Raw genomic sequence first — 6,137 nt, 5'->3', positions numbered from 1 at the left:
CACTGCTCCCCACCACTGCTCCCCACCACTGCTCCCCACCACTGCATCCCACCACTGCTCCCCACCAGTGCTCCCCACCACTGCTCCCCACCACTGTGCCCCACACTGCATCCCACCACTGCATCCCACCACTGCTCCCCACCACTGCACCCCACACTGCATCCCCACCACTGCATCCCACCACTGTGCCCCATCACTGCATCTCACCACTGCATCCCACCACTGCTCCCCATCACTGCATCCCACCACTGCTCCCCACCACTGCTGGATCAAGTGGGGTTTCATGCTTCTTTCTCCCCTCAGCTAAGTCCCGAGGGGCCAGATATAAGACATGAGCTTACAAAGGAATCCCCTCACTGGCAGAGCCACTTTGTAACTTTGTCCCCTTTCCATCTCCTTAGCTCTGACTTTTATGACGTCTCTCCCTTGCGAACACCAACACATGTCCCTGGGAAGGGCTCAGGACACAGAGCCAGGAGACCTTCTGTGGAGAGGCAGCCACCAAATCCTCTCTTGAGAGCAGTCTCCACCAGAGCCAATGCCCGCCCCTGCACCTGCCGAGGTTCAGAGAGAAGGGCCGAACCAGAGATGGCTCATCAGCTAAGAGCACCGCCCTGGCACAGGACCCAAGCCGGGTTCCAAGCATCTACTTCGGGGAGGTTCAACCACCTATAACTGCAGCTCCAGGGGATCAGAGCCCTCTTCTTGCCTCTGTGGGCAGCTGCATGCAGGTACACACTGACATACACATAAAGCACTAAAAAAATGAAATCTCTACTGAAAGGAAGGAGGAGGGCACGAAAGGAAAACAAACTGGTGGGCACGTCGCTGGAGCCACCAGGCGAGGTCAGGGCTTCCTTTAGATTGCCCAAGTCTATGCGCCCAAAATAGAGGGAAAGAAACAGAGTGCAGCTGTCACCTGGGACTCCACACTGGCCCTGCTTCTCTCCATGGTAGCAGAGGCCACCGCCTGCAGATTCCCCCAAAGCAGAAGGCAGCCCTCACAGCAGCCTAGGGCAGTCAGAACCCACACCCAGCCCAGCCAGCGCCTCTGACAGCTCCAGGCCATTGCATTCCCAGAGAGCTTTGCCTTACTCCACCTCCCTCACTGCCCAAGGTGCCAAATGCTGCCAGCTGTCTTGGGGCAGGAGGGACGTTTGGTCCGTCATCTCTGGCTGTCACAGCAGAGGTTAACCTCAGTCTCCACTGACTCTCACCAGCCTTGGCTCCAGTGCCAGGCATCAAAGACAAAGGGTTCAGCCCTGGCTGGCTCTGAGTACAGGCTTCAGTTGGTATTGAAATCACAAGCTGCCACTTGCACAGCCTGAGAAAGACATGGGAAATAATTTATTCACACACAAATGCTTCACTGTGATACATCCACACTGTAAAATTGCATGCAGCCACTAAAGGAAAATAGATATATGTTGAGAACTATTTAAGGAAAAGGATTTCAATGTGAGCTAGAAAACAAGCAAGAATACAATGTGATTTCAAGTTTGTAAAAATAAACAAGGAGAATAAAAAAGCAGGAAACAGATCATCTTTCATTTCCAGGCAGGAAAAAAAAGCACAGATAATTTGTTTGCTCTTCTATGATTTTATATAGTTTCTGGGGTTTTTCCCCCTCTATACAAATACATATTCCTTAGATAACATGCAATTAAAAGTTTGCTTTAAAAACGAAGCATAAAGAGCTGGAGAGATGGCTCAACAGTTAAGAGCACTGGCTGCTCTTCCAGAGGCCCTGGGTTCAGTTCCCAGCACCCACATCAGGTGGCTGATAACTGTCTGTAGCCCCAGTTTCCAGTGATCTGGTGACCTCTTTTGACCTCCTTGGGAACCTGGCATGCATGCGGTTCACATACATACAAACATGCAGGCAAAACACCCACACACATACAATGAAATAAATCTTTAAAGGGAGAGGGTGCTTTGATTGCGCAAGTCTATTCCCACAACACAAGTACCACTCTAGTCAGGTAGAGTTTGCCCCACCCACCTTAACACCTAGGGAATCTTCCAGAACCCACCCAGCCCTGTAAGGTGCCTCCAGACCCAGATGAATACTTTAGACCTGACATCAGAGCTCGGTAGACAAAGGGGCCATGTCTAGCTGTCCCTATCCTTGGGGCACCCAGCACCTACCTGCCCCAGATGGACTGTCTGGGCAGGGTAGACAGAGCAGAGAAAACTGAACACCAAAAAGGAAAAAAGGACTGATGGGTACCCTACCCTACCCTACCCACCCAAAGCCTCAGCCCAGTACTGCGCAAGAGAACCCCTGGGTCCTTACTTTCTAAGGACGCACAACTTAGAGAGAGACAGGGACGTGCCAGCATGGGGTAGGAGGAAGATCCTGAGAGTCCGGGCATCGTGATTCCTACATGGCAGCGGTCCCTGGGCGCCTCACTGAAATGATCCAAACCCAGCTCCAGCGTCTGACCCACAGAGGGTAGCAGGCACTACCCTTCTAAGTTTGCACTGCCTTCAAATTGCCAGGCTGTTGCCAGTTAGAACCTGGCTTTGCAAACCATTGAAGAAACAAGAATGCTTCTGGGCTTTGGGGGTCACATGGGCTCAGAGCCAGAAGGCCTCCAGCCTCACCCCGAGCTGGAGTTGGGCAGGGCAGGAGTAAAGAGCCCAGGTCTCACCTCCACCCCCCGCAGGGATGTCTGCGCCACGGATGAAGGAGAAGGAGCGCGGTGGGCTCCGTTCATCGCCCTGGCTTTTGTTTCTCAGGCCTGCCGGTGCCCGGGGAGGCAGGCACCTTGCAGGCGCCTCCTCCCTTCCCCAGTTCATTGGCATTCGTCTTCCTTACAAACACCTGGAGCTTCGGAGGAAACGCTGAGGTCTAGAACTGGGGGAGTTTATCACAGTTAAGTCGGTGGCGGGGAGAAGGGGGTGTGCGTGGAGGGGGAGGCGGCGGGGATCAGCAAAGATTACTGAATTATTCACACCTCTCCATCAGAGCGCTGGCTCCCCTTCCACTCAAGCACACTTACCAACACCCTTCTATTTTTCCATCCATTTTGAAAGGAGGCAGGGGGAGGGGGAGAGCAAAATGTTTAATTAAGAAATTAAGCCACTCCTTTCCTAAATAGTCGGCTCAGGGAGGGGGAGGGGAGAGGCCAGCCAGCCCGAGAAAATGGTTTTTATCACCAGGAGGGGGAAAAAAAATCCGATGCCCAAAATAGCCCCATGGTTGCCCTGGCAACTAGTATGTCCCCCTCCCCCTCCCGTCCGCCTTTGCATACGGCTGCATATTTCTATCATCTCCCTTGCAGGCACAGTTCATAAACACGGCGGCATAATAAAGAGCGTTATCGCTGATGCCGATGACTTACGGCCCAGCTGCGCCCAGCCAGATAGCGAGGGGCGAGCCAATACAATTTCATGCAGCGAGGGCCACAGAGAGATGGGGTGCCCTTCAAGTGCGATGCTCTTTCTGCGAGTCAGTCCACCTTCGGAAATAAAGTCGGCCTCGCCCTCCTCCCCGTCCGCCAGAGACAAAGAGGACCCGGCCGATGCCCCGGAGTCTCATTAGGGCCGGAACAAGCTCGCCCTGAGCCCGGGATTAGCCTACCAGGCTCCTGAGCTCCGCGCTGCCTGCTCCTCCCGCCTCCGCCTTGTCAAAGGGCCCAGCCTGGGATGGATGAGGGTCTGTTTGAATTAATTATCCTCTCTTCAGGAGGATTACTTGGTGGGGAGGGGGGGTGTCCCATAGCTGGGGTGGGGGTTGGGGCAGGCTCCACACACCCAGCCAGGGTCCTCCAGCTGGAAGAGGTGTTAATTGCCGGGATCTCACTCTCCGATTTCTTCAATGGCTAGTTCAAGGGCACCTTGTTTGGGGAGAGTGTCTGAATTAGGGACAGTTGTCCCCTCCCACTTGCAAAACCCTTCATAAAACTGCTTCCCTGCTCCTTGGTCCACACCAGGCCAGAGGTTTGGTTTACACCTAAATAAGTCTGAGGTTGTGCATGCTGGAGGAAGGGGCCTGTCCAGAAGAGGGAAGAGTCCAGGCTGCCGAGCTCCTGGGGACTCCTGGGAAGAGGACAAAGGGGAAGTATCAAGGCCAGTTTTAGCTACCCTTGCAGCAGCCTGCTGAACTAACCAACCGATCCCCACCCCTCCCCCACTCTCTCATCCTTCTACCCCCCATCAGCACGTTATGCATGCACAGGGCTGTCAGCTGACCAGGTCCTGGGAACCCCGCCACCCCCCATTGTCCCTCCACCATCTCTCTAAAGGGGTCCCTCCCAAGAAACTCCCTGCCCAAGTTAAGCAACTGGAATGGGGTCTATCTGTGGCTGTTGTCTGACTCCAGAGGGCACAGGGCCAGGTAGGACAGTGTGGTGAAGAAACTGAGGATGGCAGGGGTGGCTCCATTTTGTTTCTCGGACTCTATCTTAAGTTGACTGGCCCTGGAGTGACTTGACCCCCACATGGCCCTTGGATACCACAGAATGTGTAAATAGATAACTAATCAGGCCATTTCCCTCAATCACAGTGTTGGGCAACCAGAACCTTTACCTTGTTCCGGAACTTTCGTTTCTTGGTGCTGGGGACAACTCAGGCCATTTGCTACACAAGGCAAGCCTTCTGCCTCGGAGCTACACTCTTGGTCCTCCAAACCATCCTCATGTCCACAAAAGGAAACTGCTAGAGTTCGGACAATATCCCTCAGAGGTCTGTGAATGGCTTTGTCCCCAGGTGACCTCGTTGTGTGCCTGAGCCTTGAGGTGGTGGTGGTGGGGTCAACGGGTCACAGCGAGCTCTAGAAGTACATTTCCTGATGAGGTAGGCTCATGGCTTTTCAGGCCCTGGTGGGGGTGGGAGGGAGTGGGAGGAGCCTATGGTGGAGCAAACTGCAAGCTGCCTAGCTCATGGCCTGCAGCACAGGGGGAGGAGGGCCCTGGGTCCCTCAGGCCTCTCCTGGGTGCCCTCCGTGACCTTTGGAAAATCCCAGCTTTTCCTCCACTTTCCTAAGTGTAGAGAAGAGACTGGAACCGAAGGCCAAAGGGCTTGCAGAAACACCCAGACCCGCTTCTGCTCCAGGGCAGGGCCACCGAAGAGGTCCCAGAGAGGCCTACCCTGCCACCCCACACACCCCACCCCACGGAAGGAAAGGGCTCAGAGGCCTGCACCTGCAATTCGGCACTTGAGACTGGAGGCAGGAGGATTGCTGTTTGATGGCAGCTTGGGCTATACAGTGAGTGCCAGGCTAGCCTGAGCTACGTAGAAAGACCCTGTCTCAAAACAAAACACCAAAAAAGAAAAACGGTGGAGGAGGGGTTGGCCTCATTTTCTTCCCATGGCAAAGGAGGCTTGCAACCCCCCCCCCCCCCACACACACACACACTCCCCTCTCCCCTTTGCTTTCTGCAGACAGCACAGATGTGTAGGATAGAAAGTTCACAATTGTTTCTTCTGTCTCTGGAAACCTTCACCCCCCACGTCATAAGACTCCCAGGCACCACGGCTCAGGACCCAGAATCTATGGGACAATTAAGCGGAGGGAAATACTGCTAAGAAATGACGCCGGTACTCTGCCACCTCTGCACCTCCAGTGCTCCTGCTTCTGTCATCGCAAGCCCGCCGCCTGCTTCCTCTCTGCCGTCCTCCAAGGTGAAGAGCATCCCAGCACCTCCTCCCTCACGAGCCACTGAGCCCCCAGGCCAGCCTTTGTGCCTTTGTCCTGAAAGGGAGGTCACATGGACAGGAGGCCCCTCTCCAGTGAAGGTGAAGCAGGCAGGCTCCACTGCAGCCCCAGGCCAGAGGGTGAGGAATTGTGGTCCCAAGAGAGAAAGCTGGGACGCTGGTACCCCAGATACCTCCCAGCACTGGGCGGTTTAAGAATTCAGGCACCATTCCCGACAGAATCTCCTCCCAGGTCCCAGGGCTTTGTGCTCTCTTAGCATGTCCCTCCCTGACACACTTCCTCCTGCAGTGAGGACCCCTGCCCTGTGATGCCCTTCGATGCTGTCTCTGTGAGGGGTGAGCACGGGGCTCTGGGTATGGGGAGTAAGGAGGGCCCACTGCCCACCCAGGTCTATGGCAGGTGCCGAGGGGAGGGAAGAGCAGAATGGCTTCTGGACCCTGGAGTGACGTGTGTGGGTGTTAACCGCTTCTTTGTG

Source organism: Psammomys obesus, unplaced genomic scaffold, assembly GCF_907164565.1.
Source record: "Psammomys obesus unplaced genomic scaffold, mPsaObe1.curated_primary_1811, whole genome shotgun sequence".
NCBI lineage: Eukaryota > Metazoa > Chordata > Mammalia > Rodentia > Muridae > Psammomys > Psammomys obesus.
The sequence above is the reverse complement of the archived record's forward strand: the minus strand, read 5'-3'. Positions refer to the sequence as shown.